This window comes from Hyperolius riggenbachi, chromosome 3 (assembly GCF_040937935.1).
Source record: "Hyperolius riggenbachi isolate aHypRig1 chromosome 3, aHypRig1.pri, whole genome shotgun sequence".
Taxonomy (NCBI): Eukaryota; Metazoa; Chordata; class Amphibia; order Anura; family Hyperoliidae; genus Hyperolius; species Hyperolius riggenbachi.
In genome coordinates, this window is record NC_090648.1 from 3,944,025 (window position 1) to 3,962,313 (window position 18,289).

Below are 18,289 nucleotides of genomic sequence, written 5' to 3' on the forward strand. Positions count from 1 at the left end.
AAAATCCACACTCTAATCCTACCATAGTCATAGTCTAATGTCCTACCATATTATTATTATGTATTTATATAGCACTGACATCTCCTGCAGCACATTACAGAGTACATAGTCATGTCACTGGCTGTCCTCAGAGGAGCTCACACTCTACTCCTACCATAGCCATAGTCTAATGTCCTACCATATTATTATGTATTTATATAGCACTGACATCTCCTGCAGCACTGTACAGAGTACATAGTCATGTCACTGACTGCCCTCAGAGGAGCTCACAATCTAATCCTACCATAGTCATAGTCTAATGTCCTACCATATTATTATTATGTATTTATACAGCACTGACATCTCCTGCAGCACATTACAGAGTACATAGTCATGTCACTGACTGTCCTCAGAGTAGCTAACAATCTAATCCTACCATAGTCATAGTCTAATGTCCTACCATATTATTATTATGTATTTATATAGTACTGACATCTCCTGCAGCACATTACAGAGTACACAGTCATGTCACTGACTGTCCTCAGAGGAGCTCACAATCTAATCCTGCCATAGTCATAGTCTAATGTCCTACCATATTATTATTAATATGTATTTATATAGCACTGACATCTCCTGCAGCACATTACAGAGTACATAGTCATGTCACTGACTGTCCTCAGAGGAGCTCACAGTCTAATCCTACCATAGTCATAGTCTAATGTCCTACCATATTATTATTATTATTATGTATTTATATAGCACTGACATCTTCTGCAGCACATTACAGAGTACATAGTCATGTCACTGACTGTCCTCAGAGGAGCTCACACTCTAATCCTACCATAGTCATAGTGTAATGTCCTACCATATTATTATTATGTATTTGTATAGCATTGACGGGATCAGTGAATAATGGCGCACAGTGCCTATGCATAAAAATGGCGCCGCATTAAAAAGATACGCTTATCGCTATTTATCGTTAGTACTGCATAATAATGGCGCACAGGGAAAAAAGAAGAAAAACGGCCCACACTAACGTTATTTATCAATAGCGCCCTACATAAGCCAAACTGCAGACGTTATTTAACTGCAAAACGGTGAATGGATTTTAGGCACCACCAGGGGGGTCTAGGGGTTAGGGATAGGTACAGGGAGGGTTCTGTGTGAGAGTAGGGTTAGGTATAGTTACAGTACTATATACACCACCAGGGGGGTGGTTAGGGTTAGGCACCACAGGGGGGGTCTTAGGGTTAGGCACCACCAAGGGGGTGGTTAGGGTTAGGTACAGGGAGGGTTCTGTGTGAGAGTAGGGTTAGGTATAGTTACAGTACTATATACACCACCAGGGGGATGGTTAGGGTTAGGCACCACCAGGGGGGGTCTTAGGGTTTGGCACCACCAGGGGGGTGGTTAGGGTTAGGCACCACCAGGGGGGTGGTTAGGGTTAGGCACCACCAAGGGGGGTTTTGTGTGTTAACGCTAAATAACAATAAGTCTTTAACGCTAAATAACAATAAGGCTTTAACGTTAAATAGCGATAAGCGGCAAACGGATTAGCGGCAACACTGTGCGCCATTATTCACAGGCGCCATTTTCAGATGGACGCAGCACTGACATCTTCTGCAGCACTGTACAGAGTACAGAGTCATGTCACGGTTCGGGAGGAAGTGGTATCTGTGGTTTCCTGCATGGAAAGTAGAATGAATGATATTTCTATGCAGAGGTTGGCAGGGTGATCGCACAGTATTGTGGAGCAGCCACAATCCCCCCTCCCCCTGCTGGGAACGATCCTCAGACTGTCAGCTGACATCCCCCGCCTGCTGATCCCCAGTGGACTGAATTGTCCCAGTTTCTGGTAATACCAAGTTCTCCAGATCTGCAGACATCATGACTTATTTCACCTTGTATAACCTTCCCTGTGTGTAACCTGCCTGAGACTGGGGGTAGCATGAAGGGTCCCAAATGTCTATCCAGGTTTTCCCATGATTCTGGTGATGGTTGTGGTGATTCTGGTGATGGTTGTGGTGATTCCCGGCCCTTCCTGTGATTCTGGTGATGGTTGTGGTGATTCCCGGCCCTCCCTGTGATTCTGGTGATGGTTGTGGTGATTTCCGGCCCTCCCTGTGATTCTGGTGATGGTTGTGGTGATTTCTGGCCCTCCCTGCGATTCTGGTAATGGTTGTGGTGATTCCTGGCCTTTCCTGTGATTCTGGTGATGTTGTGGTGATTCCCGGCCTTTCCTGTGATTTTGGTGATGGTTGTGGGGATTTCTGGACCTCCCTGTGATTCTGGTAATGGTTGTGGTGATTCCTGGCCTTTCCTGTGATTCTGGTGATGGTTGTGGTGATTTCTGGCCTTCCCTGTGATTCTGGTGATGGTTGTGGTGATTTCTGGCCTTCCCTGTCATTCTGGTGATGGTTGTGGTGATTACAGGCCTTCCCTGTGATTCTGGTGATGGTTGTGGTGCTTCCTGGCCCTTCCTGTGATTCTGGTGATGGTTGTGGTGATTCCCGGCCCTCCCTGTGATACTGGTGATGGTTGTGGTGATTCCCGGCCTTCCCTGTGATTCTGGTGATGGTTGTGGTGATTTCTGGCCTTCCCTGTCATTCTGGTTACGGTTGTGGTGATTCCCGGCCCTTCCTGTGATTCTGGTGATGGTTGTGGTGATTTCTGGCCCTCCCTGTGATACTGGTTATGGTTGTGGTGATTCCCGGCCCTCCCTGTGATACTGGTGATGGTTGTGGTGATTCCCGGCCCTCCCTGTGATTCTGGTGATGGTTGTGGTGATTTCTGGCCTTCCCTGTGATTCTGGTGATGGTTGTGGTGATTCCCGGCCTTTCCTGTGATTCTGGTGATGGTTGTGGTGATTCCTGGCATTTCCTGTGATTTTGGTGATGTTGTGGTGATTCCCGGCTATTCCTGTGATTCTGGTGATGGTTGTGGTGATTCCTGGCCTTTCCTGTGATTCTGGTGATGGTTGTGGTGATTCCTGGCCTTTCCTGTGATTCTTTTGATGGTTGTGGTGATTTCCGGCACTCCCTGTGATACTGGTGGTGGTTGTGGTGATTCCCAGCCATTCCTGTGATTCTGGTGATGGTTGTGGTGATTCCCGGCCTTTCCTGTGATTCTGGTGATGGTTGTGGTGATTCCCGGCCCTCCCTGTGATTCTGGTGATGGTTGTGGTGATTCCTGGCCTTTCCTGTGATTTTGGTGATGGTTGTGGTGATTTCCGGCCCTCCCTGTGATACTGGTGGTGGTTGTGGTGATTACCGGCCTTTCCTGTGATTCTAGTGATGGTTGTGGTGATTCCCGGCCTTTCCTGTGATTCTGGTGATGGTTGTGGTGATTCCAGCCTTTCCTGTGATTCTGGTGATGTTGTAGGGATTCCTGGCTTTTCCTGTGATTCCGGTGATTGTTGTGGTGATTCCCGGCCTTTCCTGTGATTCTGGTGATGGTTGTGGTGATTCCTGGCGTTTCCTGTGATTCTGGTGATGGTTGTGGTGATTCCCGGCCCTCCCTGTGATTCTGGTGATGGTTGTGGTGATTTCCGGCCCTCCCTGTGATTCTGGTGATGGTTGTGGTGATTTCTGGCCCTCCCTGCGATTCTGGTGATGGTTGTGGTGATTCCTGGCCTTTCCTGTGATTCTGGTGATGTTGTGGTGATTCCCGGCCTTTCCTGTGATTTTGGTGATGGTTGTGGGGATTTCTGGCCCTCCCTGTGATTCTGGTAATGGTTGTGGTGATTCCTGGCCTTTCCTGTGATTCTGGTGATGGTTGTGGTGATTCCCGGCCTTTCCTGTGATTCTGGTGATGGTTGTGGTGATTCCCGGCCTTTCCTGTGATTCTGGTGATGGTTGTGGCGATTCCCGGCTCTCCCTGTGATTCTGGTAATGGTTGTGGTGATTTCCGGCCCTCCCTGTGATACTGGTGGTGGTTGTGGTGATTCCCGGCCTTTCCTGTGATCCTGGTGATGGTTGTGGTGATTCCCGGCCTTTCCTGTGATTCTGGTGATGGTTGTGGTGATTCCCGGCTCTCCCTGTGATTCTGGTGATGGTTGTGGTGATTCCCGGCCTTTCCTGTGATACTGGTGGTGATTGTGGTGATTCACGGCCTTTCCTGTAATTCTGGTGATGTTGTGGTGATTCCCAGCGCTTCCTGTGATTCTGGTGATGGTTGTGGTGATTCCCGGCCCTCCCTGTGATTCTGGTGATGGTTGTGGTGATTTCTGGCCCTCCCTGTGATTCTGGTGATGGTTGTGGTGATTTTTGGCCCTCCCTGTGATTCTGGTGATGGTTGTGGTGCTTCCTGGCCCTTCCTGTGATTCTGGTGATGGTTGTGGTGATTCCTGTCCTTTCCTGTGATTCTGGTGATGGTTGTGGTGATTCCTGGCCTTTCCTGTGATTCTGGTGATGGTTGTGGTGATTCCCGGCCCTTCCTGTGATTCTGTTGATGTTGTGGTGATTTCTGGCCTTTCCTGTGATTCCGGTGATGGTTGTGGTGATTCCCGGCCCTACCTGTGATTCTGGTGATGGTTGTGGTGATTTCTGGCCCTCCCTGTGATTCTGTTGATGGTTCTGGTGATTCCCGGCCCTTCCTGTGATTCTGGTGATGGTTGTGGTGATTTCTGGCCCTCCCTGTGATTCTGGTGATGGTTGTGGTGATTCCTGGCCCTTCCTTTTATTCTGGTGATGGTTGTGGTGATTCCCGGCCCTCCCTGTGATTCTGGTGATGGTTGTGGTGATTTCTGGCCCTCCCTGTGATTCTGGTGATGGTTGTGGTGATTTCTGGCCCTCCCTGTGATTCTGGTGATGGTTGTGGTGATTTCTGGCCCTCTGTAATGAATATCGGAGATGCTGCCATGTGGGCAAGTGGCATGGCGGCTATCTCCGTATTCCAGCCGGCGGCTTCTGCCGCGCAACAACACGCTGCTGGTTCGCCTGGTCCTTCTAGTGCACACAGATTGAGGGCTACGCGCGCGCCAGGCGACAGGGCCTTTATGCTAGTAGAAGGGGAGTCAGCTGATCAGGACGATCAGCTGACTCCAGCTATGCTCTGGATTGGCTGAGTGACTGGGGCGGCGCTGCGGAGCGCTCTGATTATATATAGGACTTGTGTAACGATTGGTGTCAGCACACAGAGAGAATCTGATTATTGGTGATCTGCAGTATCACCAACAATACAGATTATACCTGATCATTGATGATCTGCAGAATCACCAATAATACAAGTATGACTAACCTCTGGACACCTGATAAAGTGTAAGTGTTTTGGTGCAACAGTAAGCAGATAACAATGAGCATGGACCACCTGAGGAGCAGGTGGCCCTTGACTGTCTGTGAACTATCTCCTAGGAAACGGGATAGAGATAACCTGCGAGCCAGTGATTCCCTGCAATACTGGGAATCAGACTATACTGCAGCCAAAGGACTCCTAAGAGATAGAGCTCCTGACTGGACTGCAGAGAGGCCTCTCTGAGGAACAGGAGGTCCCTGCAGCTACCTGACACTTGGCGGGGTAGTGTCACGGGTAGTACAGACAGACTGAACACTCGGGGTATGAGTGACAGCCAGAAGGGTCGGCCAGGCCAGGTCGGCAACACACGAGCAGATAAGGTACAGAGACAGAAGACTGATTCGGTAACCAGGTACAGACAGGGTTTGGCAACAGGTAGGCAGATATGCAGAGGTACAGAATCAGAAAGCAGGAGGTCGAGAGAGCAATTGGTCATAACAGGTATAAAGCAGAGGCCTAGTCTAGAGTGTGAGGTCCGTGGTCTCAACACCCAGGAACTGGTCTAAAGTATAACACAGCTCTGACACAGTATTCCTAAGCTTGGGTGTGAGGTCCTTGGTCACAACACCCTGGAACTGGTCTAAAGTATAACACAGTATATAACAATAGCGTAATCTGGCTCAGTGTGAATTCCCAGCTCCGGCTGGTTCTAACACACTGTAGGATCTGACTGAGGTCTTAGTGCTCACACGTGAGTATTCGCAACGGCAGACAACCAGCAACTGACAAGCAAGATCTTTATATACTTGCAGTGCTGTGCAGCTCCTCCCGAGCCACTCAGCCAATCCAGAGTCCAGCTGGGATCAGCTGATCGGCCTGATCAGCTGATTCCCCTTCTGCTGGTATATATGTCCTGTCGCCTGGCGCGCGCACGCGTAGCTCTCCATCTGTGTGCACTAGAAGGTCCAGACAAACCAGACACATGTTGCTGTGCGGAAACTGCCGGTCTGAACATGGAGATAACCGCCCTGTCACTAGACCACGCGGCAGCATCTCAGCTGTTCATTACAACTTGCCTGTCAGTTGCAAGTTGTCTGCTGTTGCGAATGCTTACGTGTGAGCACTCAGACCCCAGTCAGATCTTACAGTGTGTTAGAACCAGCCGGAGCTGGGAATTCACACTTAGTCAGATTCCGGCGATAGCGGTTAAAGTATTACTATTTATCTGTTAGACTAGTTCCCAGGTGTTGAGACCAAGGACCTAGTTCCCAGGTGTTGAGACCAAGGACCTAGTTCCCAGGTGTTGAGACCAAGGACCCATTTTTCGCCGCGGCGAAAAATGGGCGTGGCCATGACATTGTATGGGCGGAGCTAACGTAATGATGTAACTGCGAGGCATAAGAAAGCAGTGCTTACGCCATGATGTGGACAAACGAGACTTTGCATCATGGGTGTGCAGAAACTGTGTGATGCTAATAGTATACCGTAACCACAAAGCAGCAAACATAGCCATCTATGACCATTAAATAATAAATGCAGTAACGGTTACCCCGGACACCAGAAAATAAACGCAATAGGCAACATGTCAGCACAAAATAACCGCAATGCGGGCAACATGTCAGTATAAAATAAATGCAATGCGAGCAAACATGTCAGTACAAAGTAAACGCAATGCGGGCAAACATGTCAGTACAAAAGAAACGCAATGCGGGCAAACATGTCAGTACAAAAGAAACGCAATGCGGGCAAACATTTCACCAGAAAAGAAACGCAATGCAGGCAAACATTTCACCAGAAAATAAACGCAATGCGGGCAAACATTTCACCAGAAAAGAAACGCACTGCGGGCAAACATTTCACCAGAAAAGAAACGCACTGCGGGCAAACATTTCACCAGAAAAGAAACGCACTGCGGGCAAACATTTCACCGGAAAAGAAACAATGCAGGCAAACATTTCACCTGTAAAAGAAACAATGCGGGCAAACATTTCACCAGAAAAGAAACGCACTGCGGGCAAACATTTCACCGGAAAAGAAACAATGCGGGCAAACATTTAACCGGAAAAAGAAACAATGCGGGCAAACATTTCACCTGGAAAAGAAACAATGCGGGCAAACATTTCACCTGGAAAAGAAAGCATTTACTCACCTGGCAGAAGTGTCCGGCCTCTGGCGCGCTGCTCCGTCCCGGGACCGTCTTCCTCCTCCTGCTCTTCTCTCCCGCGCTGACAGGGCTACGGCAAGATGGCGCCCGAAGCCCTGTACTGGAGACATAAATAGGTCTCCAGTACAGGGCTTCGGCAGCCATCTTGCCGTAGCCCTGCTCTGCTCTGCCGGTGTCGGAAACAGACACCGGAAGAGGAGGCTGGAGCGGGGCTGCGGGCAATGAACTGGCACGGCGTCTATAGACGCCGCTGCCAGTTCATTGAGGAGAGAGTGGCCAGAGTCCCGAGGCCGGGACGTCCCGCTGCTGAAAGCGGGACGTTTCCCGGGACCTCATTAAGCCTGGGACAGCGGACCCCGAATCCGGGACGTGTCCCGGGCAATCCGGGACGTCTGGTCACTCTACTGCAGTAGTGTCTGTATCTCCCGCTTCTCGGGAGATAACTTCTCCGTTTACTGTTGCACCAAACACAATATCGCATTGGGTGTCCTGTGTCGAGCTATACTAGTATTATTGGTGATTCTGCAGATCACCAATAATCAGAAAAAATCTGTGTTGCTGACACCAATTGTTACACCCTCCCTGTGATTCTGGTAATGGATGTGGTGATTCCCGACCTTTCCTGTGATTCTGGTGATGGTTGTGGTGATTCCTGGCCTTTCCTGTGATTCTGGTGATGTTGTGGTGATTCCTGGCTTTTCCTGTGATTCTGGTGATGGTTGTGGTGATTCCCGGCTATTCCTGTGATTCTGGTGATGGTTGTGGTGATTCCTGGCCTTTCCTGTGATTCTGGTGATGGTGTGGTGATTCCCGGCCTTTCCTGTGATTCTGGTGATGGTTGTGGTGATTTCTGGCCCTCCCTGTGATTCTGGTGATGGTTGTGGTGATTCCTGGACCTTCCTGTGATTCTGGTGATGGTTGTGGTGATTCCCTACCCTCCCTGTGATTCTGGTGATGGTTGTGGTGATTCCCGGCCCTCCCTGTGATTCTGGTGATGGTTGTGGTGATTTCCGGCCCTTCCTGTGATTCTGGTGATAGTTGTGGTGATTCCCGGCCCTCCCTGTGATTCTGGTGATGTTGTGGTGATTCCCGGCTATTCCTGTGATTCTGGTGATGGTTGTGGTGATTCCTGGCCTTTCCTGTGATTCTGGTGATGTTGTGGTGATTCCCGGCCTTTCCTGTGATTCTGGTGATGGTTGTGGTGATTTCTGGCCCTCCCCGTGATTCTGGTGATGGTTGTGGTGATTCCTGGCCCTTCCTGTGATTCTGGTGATGGTTGTGGTGATTTCCTACCCTCCCTGGGATTCTGGTGATGGTTGTGGTGATTCCCAACCCTCCCTGTGATTCTGGTGATGGTTGTGGTGATTCCCGGCCCTTCCTGTGATTCTGGTGATGTTTGTGGTGATTCCTGGCCCTCCCTGTGATTCTGGTGATAGTTGTGGTGATTCCTGGCCCTCCCTGTGATTCTGGTGATGGTTGTGGTGATTCCTGGCCCTTCCTGTGATTCTGGTGATGGTTGTGGTGATTTCTGGCCCTTCCTGTGATTCTGGTAATGGTTGTGGTGATTTCTGGCCCTCCCTGTGATTCTGGTGATTCCCGGCCCTCCCTGTGATTCTGGTGATGGATGTGGTGATTCCCGGCCTTTCCTGTGATTCTTGTGATGGTTGTGGTGATTCCTGGCCTTTCCTCTGATTCTGGTGATGTTGTGGTGATTCCCGGCTTTTCCTGTGATTCTGGTGATGGTTGTGGTGATTCCTGGCCTTTCCTGTGATTCTGGTGATGGTGTGGTGATTCCCGGCCTTTCCTGTGATTCTGGTGATGGTTGTGGTGATTTCTGGCCCTCCCTGTGATTCTGGTGATGGTTGTGGTGATTCCTGGACCTTCCTGTGATTCTGGTGATGGTTGTGGTGATTCCCTACCCTCCCTGTGATTCTGGTGATGGTTGTGGTGATTCCCGGCCCTCCCTGTGATTCTGGTGATGGTTGTGGTGATTTCCGGCCCTTCCTGTGATTCTGGTGATAGTTGTGGTGATTCCCGGCCCTCCCTGTGATTCTGGTGATGTTGTGGTGATTCCCGGCTATTCCTGTGATTCTGGTGATGGTTGTGGTGATTCCTGGCCTTTCCTGTGATTCTGGTGATGTTGTGGTGATTCCCGGCCTTTCCTGTGATTCTGGTGATGGTTGTGGTGATTTCTGGCCCTCCCCGTGATTCTGGTGATGGTTGTGGTGATTCCTGGCCCTTCCTGTGATTCTGGTGATGGTTGTGGTGATTTCCTACCCTCCCTGGGATTCTGGTGATGGTTGTGGTGATTCCCAACCCTCCCTGTGATTCTGGTGATGGTTGTGGTGATTCCCGGCCCTTCCTGTGATTCTGGTGATGGTTGTGGTGATTCCTGGCCCTCCCTGTGATTCTGGTGATAGTTGTGGTGATTCCTGGCCCTCCCTGTGATTCTGGTGATGGTTGTGGTGATTCCTGGCCCTTCCTGTGATTCTGGTGATGGTTGTGGTGATTTCTGGCCCTTCCTGTGATTCTGGTAATGGTTGTGGTGATTTCTGGCCCTCCCTGTGATTCTGGTGATTCCCGGCCCTCCCTGTGATTCTGGTGATGGATGTGGTGATTCCCGGCCTTTCCTGTGATTCTTGTGATGGTTGTGGTGATTCCTGGCCTTTCCTCTGATTCTGGTGATGTTGTGGTGATTCCCGGCTTTTCCTGTGATTCTGGTGATGGTTGTGGTGATTCCTGGCATTTCCTGTGATTTTGGTGATGTTGTGGTGATTCCCGGCTATTCCTGTGATTCTGGTGATTGTTGTGGTGATTCCCGGCCCTCCCTGTGGTTCTGGTGATGGTTGTGGTGATTCCTGGCATTTCCTGTGATTTTGGTGATGTTGTGGTGATTCCCGGCTATTCCTGTGATTCTGGTGATGGTCGTGGTGATTCCCGGCTCTCCCTGTGATTCTGGTGATGGTTGTGGTGATTCCTGGCCTTTCCTGTGATTCTGGTGATGGTTGTGGTGATTCTGGTGATGGTTGTGGTGATTCCCGGCCCTCCCTGTGATTCTGGTGATGGTTGTGGTGATTCCCGGCCCTTCCTGTGATTCTGGTAATGGTTGTGGTGATTCTGGTGATGGTTGTGGTGATTTCTGGCCCTCCCTGTGATTCTGGTGATGGTTGTGGTGATTTCTGGCCCTCCCTGTGATTCTGGTGATGTTGTGGTGATTTCTGGCCCTCCCTGTGATTCTGGTGATGGTTGTGGTGATTCCCTGCCCTCCCTGTGATTCTGGTGATGGTTGTGGTGATTCCCGGCCCTCCCTGTGATTCTGGTGATGTTGTGGTGATTCCTGGCCTTTCCTGTGATTCTGGTGATGGTTGTGGTGATTCCCTGCCCTCCCTGTGATTCTGGTGATGGTTGTGGTGATTCCCGGCCCTCCCTGTGGTTCTGGTGATGGTTGTGGTGATTTCCGGCCCTCCCTGTTATTCTGGTGATGGTTGTGGTGATTCCTGGCCCTCCCTGTGATTCTGGTGATGGTTGTGGTGATTTCTGGCCCTCCCTGTTATTCTGGTGATGGTTGTGGTGATTCCTGGCCCTCCCTGTGATTCTGGTGATGGTTGTGGTGATTTCCGGCCCTCCCTGTTATTCTGGTGATGGTTGTGGTGATTCCTGGCCCTCCCTGTGATTCTGGTAATGGTTGTGGGTATTTCTGGCCCTCCCTGTGATTCTGGTGATGGATGTGGTGATTCCCGGCCTTTCCTGTGATTCTGGTGATGGTTGTGGAGATTCATGTCCTGTCCTGTGATTCTGGTGATGTTGTGGTGATTCCCGGCTTTTCCTGTGATTCTGGTGATGGTTGTGGTGATTCCTGGCCTTTCCTGTGATTCTGGTGATGGTTGTGGTGATTCCTGGCATTTCCTGTGATTTTGGTGATGTTGTGGTGATTCCCGGCTATTCCTGTGATTCTGGTGATGGTTGTGGTGATTCCTGGCCTTTCCTGTGATTCTGGTGATGGTTGTGGTGATTCCTGGCATTTCCTGTGATTTTGGTGATGTTGTGGTGATTCCCGGCTATTCCTGTGATTCTGGTGATGGTTGTGGTGATTCCTGACCTTTCCTGTGATTCTGGTGATGGTTGTACTGAATAGCGGAGATGCCGCCGCACGGTCTTGCGGCGGGGGGGCTGTCTCCGCGTTCAGACCGGCGGTTTCTGCACAGCAGCATGCGTCTGGTTTGCCTGGGCCTTCTAGTGCACACAGATGGAGAGCTACGTGCGCGCGCACCAGAAGACAGGATCTTTATGCCAGCAGGAGAGGTATCAGCTGATCAGGACGATCAGCTGATCCCAGCGGAACTCCTGATTGGCTCTGCGGGGCGCTGTAGTATATATAGATCTTGCTTGTCAGTTGCTGGTTGTCTGCCGTTGCGAATACTTACGTGTGAGCACTCAGACCAGTCAGATCCTACAGTGTGTTAGAACCAGGTGGACCTGGGAATTCACACTTAGCCAGATTACGCTCTCGATGTTTACTTTGTCATTACTGTGTTATACCTTAGACCAGTTCCAGGGTGTTGAGACCAAGGACCTCACACCCAAGCATAGGATTACTGTGTCATTACTGTGTTATACCTTAGACCAGTTCCAGGGTGTTGAGACCAAGGACCTCACACCCAAGAATAGCATTACTGTGTCATTACTGTGTTATACCTTAGACCAGTTCCAGGGTGTTGAGACCAAGGACCTCACACCCAAGCATAGGATTACTGTGTCATTACTGTGTTATACTTTAGACCAGTTCCCGAGTGTGAGACCAAAGACCTCACACCCTAGTATAGGATACTGTGTTATTCTTTAGACTAGTTCCCGGGTGTCGAGACCGAGGACCTCACACCTTAGACTAGGATTGTGCGTTTTGATATTTGTTATGACCTCTGGCTCTGTTGACCTCTCTCTCGCTTACTGATTCGGTACCTCTGCCTATCTGTCTACCAGTTGCCAACCTTGCCTGTACCCGGTTACCGAATCAGCCTTCTGTCTATGTACCTTATCTGCTCGTGTGTTGCCGACCTGGCCTGTCTGACCCTTCTGACTGTTACTCATCCCTCGAGTGATCTGTCTGTCTGTACTACCTGTGACACTAATCCACCAGGTGTCAGTTGGCTGCAATGACCTCCTGCTCCTCAGAGAGTCCTTCCTGCAGTTCAGCCAGGGGCCTCTACCCCATAGGAGTCCACTGGCTGCAGTACAGTCTGATTCCCAATCCATCTGGGAATCCTTGGCTGCAGTACAGTCTGATTTCCAATCTATCAGGGAATCACTGGCTGCAAGATTATCTCTATCTCCTCCTCCCAAGAGATAGTCCCTGCACAGCCAGAGGCCACCTGCTCCTCAGGTGGTCACTGGCTGCAGCAGTATCTGTGTCTCCCGCTCCACGGGAGATACCCTACAGTTGCTCCAAGCTCTTACACTTCATTAGGTGTCCAGAGGTTAGTCATACTTGTATTATTGGTGATTCTGCAGATCATCCATAATCAAGTATACATCTGTATTGTTGGTGATACTGCAGATCATCAATAATCAGATACTCTCTGTGTGCTGACACCAATCGTTACAATGGTGTGGTGATTCCCGGCCTTTCCTGTGATTCTGGTGATGGTTGTGGTGATTTCTGGCCCTCCCTGTGATTCTGGTGATGGATGTGGTGATTCCCGGCCTTTCCTGTGATTCTGGTGATGGTTGTGGTGATTCCCGGCTATTCCTGTGATTCTGGTGATGGTTGTGGTGATTCCCTGCCCTCCCTGTGATTCTGGTGATGGATGTGGTGATTCCCGGCCTTTCCTGTGATTCTGGTGATGGATGTGGTGATTCCCGGCCTTTCCTGTGATTCTGGTGATGGTTGTGGTGATTCCCGGCTTTTCCTGTTATTCTGGTGATGGTTGTGGTGATTCCTGGACCTTCCTGTGATTCTGGTGATGTTGTGGTGATTCCCGGCTATTCCTGTGATTCTGGTGATGTTGTGGTGATTCCTGGCATTTCCTGTGATTTTGGTGATGTTGTGGTGATTCCCGGCTATTCCTGTGATTCTGGTGATGGTTGTGGTGATTCCCAGCCTTTCCTGTGATTCTGGTGATGGTTGTGGTGATTCCTGGCCTTTCCTGTGATCCTGGTGATGGATGTGGTGATTCCCGGCTATTCCTGTGATTCTGGTGATGGTTGTGGTGATTCCCAGCCTTTCCTGTGATTCTGGTGATGGTTGTGGTGATTCCTGGCCTTTCCTGTGATCCTGGTGATGTTGTGGTGATTCCCGGCTTTTCCTGTGATTCTGGTGATGGTTGTGGTGATTCCCTGCCCTCCCTGTGATTCTGGTGATGTTGTGGTGATTCCCGGCCTTTCCTGTGATTCTGGTGATGGTTGTGGTGATTCCTGGCCTTTCCTGTGATCCTGGTGATGTTGTGGTGATTCCCGGCTTTTCCTGTTATTCTGGTGATGGTTGTGGTGATTCCTGGCTTTTCCTGTGATTTTGGTGATGTTGTGGTGATTCCCAGCCTTTCCTGTGATTCTGGTGATGGTTGTGGTGATTTCTGGCCCTCCCTGTGATTCTGGTGATAGTTGTGGTGAATCCTGGCCTTTCCTGTGATTCTGGTGATGGTTGTGGTGAATCCTGGCCTTTCCTGTGATTCTGGTGATGGATGTGGTGATTCCTGGCCTTTCCTGTGATTCTGGTGATGGTTTTGGTGATTCCTGGCCTTTCCTGTGATTCTGGTGATGGTTGTGGTGATTCCTGGCATTTCCTGTAATTTTGGTGGTGATGTGGTGATTCCCAGCCCTTCCTGTGATTCTGGTGATGGATGTGGTGATTTCCTGCCTCCATGTCTAGGGGTGATCGGAAGGAGCAAATTCCGTTCCGCTGGAATTTGCGGATTCCGCCAGAGCTGAATTCCGTCGCTATGAAAATTCCGCCGGATTTGTACGAAATTCTGGCGGAAAATTTAAAAGAATCACAAATGGAACCTTATTTATGCTATATAGTAGCCCATAGATCCCATTGACTGTTCCCTTAGTCCTTTTTCTCCTTCCTCCCTCACCCCAGAGGGAGGAGGGTCTCGTCTTCCAAGGAATTGTAGGATTTCAAAAGCCAGCTTACTTAACTTGGCCAGGAATTGAACCCAGGTCTAGTGCTTGGTAGGCATCTCTCTTCACCACTATACCACCACCAACACTACATGCTGAAGCCAGCCTAGCATGTACCATTATGATATGTCCAAGAGAAAAATGAGCTTGCTTAGGGAATTGTAGGATTTCAAAAGCCAACTCACATACATTGGCCAGGCCAAGGAATTGAACCCAGGCCTACCACTCTGTAGGTTGCTATCCTAACCATTATACCACCAACACAACACACTACAATGCTACATGCTGAAGCCAGCCTAGCATGTACCATTGTGATATATCCAAGAGAAAAATGAGCTTGCTTAGGGAATCGTAGGATTTCAAAAGCCAGCTTACATACATTGGCTGGGAACTGAACCCAGGTCTAGTACTCAGTAGGCTGCTATCCTAAACATTATACCACCAACCCTACATGCTGAAACTTCTTGAAGCAGACTTATTTCCTTTCTCCAAAAGACACACATACATCCCCATAAAATCATTCAACAGCAACTGCATGCACAGTCCCTGTGGCACAATTGGTTAGTGCGTTTGGCTGTTAACTGAAAGGTTGGTGGTTCGAGCCCACCCAGGCATGGCCTGGCCTTTTTGTGTTCAACAGTTGTCCGAAGAGAACCCCAGATAGCCAGGTAGATTCATCTCTCTCTCTCTCTCTCTCTCTCTCTCTCTCTCTCTCTCTCACCGCTTTCCGTGGAATTGTAATTTTAGGTGGAAATTGGTCATTCCGTTCCGTTTGGTCAGAACAGAATTGCTTTTTCAATCTGGCGGAATTCCGAAATTGCCTGTGAAATTCTGCCGGTATCCGTTGATGGTTTTTAGCTGAAAATTCAGTTCAATGGCATCAAGTCCTAGAGAGAGAGAGAGAGATCTCATTTTTCTCTTGGATATATCACAATGGTACATGCTAGGCTGGCTTCAGCATGTAGCATTGTAGTGTGTTGTGTTGCTAGTATAATGTTTAGGATAGCAGCCTACCGAGCGAACACGGTAAATGCAGCGCAGGAGACTTGGGCGCAGCCGACACCACCATAGGCCGTAATAGGAACTACAGCTATCGCAGGCACAGGGAGTAACTTCAGCGCCGTCAGAAGACGGTGCTGAAGTTGTTTTTAAAACAATAATTCGGCTTCCAGCAATTGCTGGAAGCCAAATTATTTCATTCCCCCACTATCCATGTCGGCCTGGAGGGGGAATAGTAATTAACACGGCCTGGACTTGTGCGGCAGCAGGATCAGCCATATACTTGCTGTGTCCTGCGCCCAAGTCTCCGGCGCCATTCTCTCTCGTACGCCTACCGAGCACTAGACCTTGGTTTGATTCCTGGCTAATGTATGTGAGTTGGCTTTTGAATTCCTACAATTCCCTAAGCAAGCTCGTTTTTCTCTTGGATATATCACAATGGTACATGCTAGGCTGGCTTCAGCATGTAGCATTGTAGTGTGTTGTGTTGGTGGTATAATGGTTAGGATAGCAGCCTACAGAGCGGAAGGCCTGGGTTCAATTCATGGGCCTTGCCAATGTATTTGAGTTGGCTTTTGAAATCCTACAATTCCCTAAGCAAGCTCATATTTCTCTTGGATATATCACAATGGTACATGCTAGGCTGGCTTCAGCATGTAGTGTTGGTGGTGGTATAGTGGTGAAGAGAGATGCCTACCAAGCACTAGACCTGGGTTCAATTCCCAGACAAGGTATGTAAGCTGGCTTTTGAAATCTTACAATTCCCTGGAAGACGAGACCCTCCTCCCTCTGGGGTGAGGGAGGAAGGAAGTATATTGAGTTGAAATTAGGCAGAAATCAGTTAGGGGGGAAAAAAAATTAAATTCCGCCTTAGCGCTATAGCAATTCCGTACCGTCGCTTCGGAACCGGAATCACCAAATTCCGTCCGGAATCGCGGAATGCAGCGTCCATCCCTATCCATGTCTTCTCCTTAGTTTTGCACATTGTTGTCTGTTACAAGGCCAATATAAGGTGCACCTCTGGAGAAGGGATGTGTGCAGGGGATCAGTGAATAATGGCGCACAGCGCCTATGCATAAAAATGGCGCCGCATTAAAAAGATACGCTTATCGCTATTTATCGTTAGTACTGCATAATAATGGCGCACAGGAAAAAAAAAAAGAAAAACGGCACACACTAACGTTATTTATCAATAGTGGCACACACTAACATTATTTATCAATAGCGCCCTACATAAGCCAAACTGCAGACGTTATTTAACTGCAAAACGGTGAATGGATTTAATGTAACACTGTCAAGGTTAGGGTTAGGCACTGGGGGGGGGGTCTTAGGGTTAGGCACCACCAGGGGGGTCTTAGGGTTAGGCACCACCAGGGGGGGTCTTAGGGTTAGGCACCACCAGGGGGGAGGTTAGGGTTAGGCACCACCAGGGGGGGTCTTAGGGTTAGGCACCACCAGGGGGGTGGTTAGGGTTAGGCACCACCAGGGGTGTGGTTAGGGTTAGGGATAGGTACAGGGAGGGTTCTGTGTGAGAGTAGGGTTAGGTATACAGTACAATATACACCACCAGGGGGTGGTTAGGGTTAGGCACCACCAGGGGGGTGGTTAGGGTTATGCACCACCAGGGGGAAAGGGGGTTTATGGGTTAGGGATAGGTACAGAGAGGGTTCTGTGTGTTAACGCTAAATAACGATAAGGCTTTAACGCTAAATAACAATAAGGCTTTAACGTTAAATAGCGATAAGCGGCAAACGGATTAGCGGCAACACTGTGTGCCATTATTCACAGGCGCCATTTTCAGATGGAAGCGTGTGCAGAGTGTGTGTGTGTGGGGGGGGGGGGGGGGGGAGGTGAGCGCTGTATGGGACAGAAAGTACTTTGGACTCTGCAGTCCTCATCCAATCGCCCAGTGTCACAGTATGCAATCATCTGATACAAGATTTGACAGTTTTGAAAAAGGATGGCTTGTGGCTAAACGTCTGGGAACTGTGCCACCTTGTGGACAGAACAGAGAATACAACTTGCTTGTGTGTGACCAATGGAGTTGAGGTGGATAGTTTTTGGTGAGATAATGATTGTGCACAGTGTATTGATGAGTTGATGAGAGAAGGTTTTGAGTAAAATCACTGTATTTGTTTAATTATTGCTGAGACTAATGGCTGGAGCAGATATATAGAAATTCTATTTTAGTAAAAAAAAAAATGTAAAAAGCGTTTGATTTTAAGAGGGCGTCTCCAGCCGCTATACTGGGAAACTTCAATTGTACTTTTTGGGAAGGATAATTTCCCTCCTTGGACCTGATACAATAGATTGAATTAACCCATTATTTTGATTGTAAAGCGAGTTTTGCAGGTTTGCGTTAAGAAGAGAGACTGGTGGGAGGAGTCCTCATATTGTAGGAGGAGACTTCAGGCCTGTACACACGCTAGTCGCTAGATTGATGTCGTTTGTGATCCGACCCCTTGGGTGACCTCGCTGGACAGAGAGGCTGTACAGATGTGTAATCAGTCTATAGGCTGTCGATGCGTTCTGTTGCTATGCGGTCTGTGTGTACAGTGTGTGAGCAGTGTGTGTGTACAGTGTATGTGTACAATATGTGGGTACGGTGTGTGTGTACAGTGTGTGTGTGTGTGTGTGTGTGTGTACAGTGTGTGTGTGTGTGTACAGTGTGTGTACAGTGTGTGTGTGTGTGTGTGTGTGTGTGTGTGTGTGTGTGTGTGTGTGTGTGTGTGTGTGTGTGTGTGCAGTGTGTGTGTGTGTGTGTACTGTGTGTGTGTGTACAGTGTGTACAGTGTG

The 18,289-nt window shown here is 49.3% G+C and overlaps 1 protein-coding gene across 8 annotated transcripts in view; it reads left to right on the top strand.

Annotated features, from left to right (window-relative positions):
- DLG4 (discs large MAGUK scaffold protein 4) overlaps positions 1-18,289 on the top strand; it is a 508,272-nt gene that overhangs the window by 368,997 nt on the left and 120,986 nt on the right. The window lies entirely within an intron of this gene.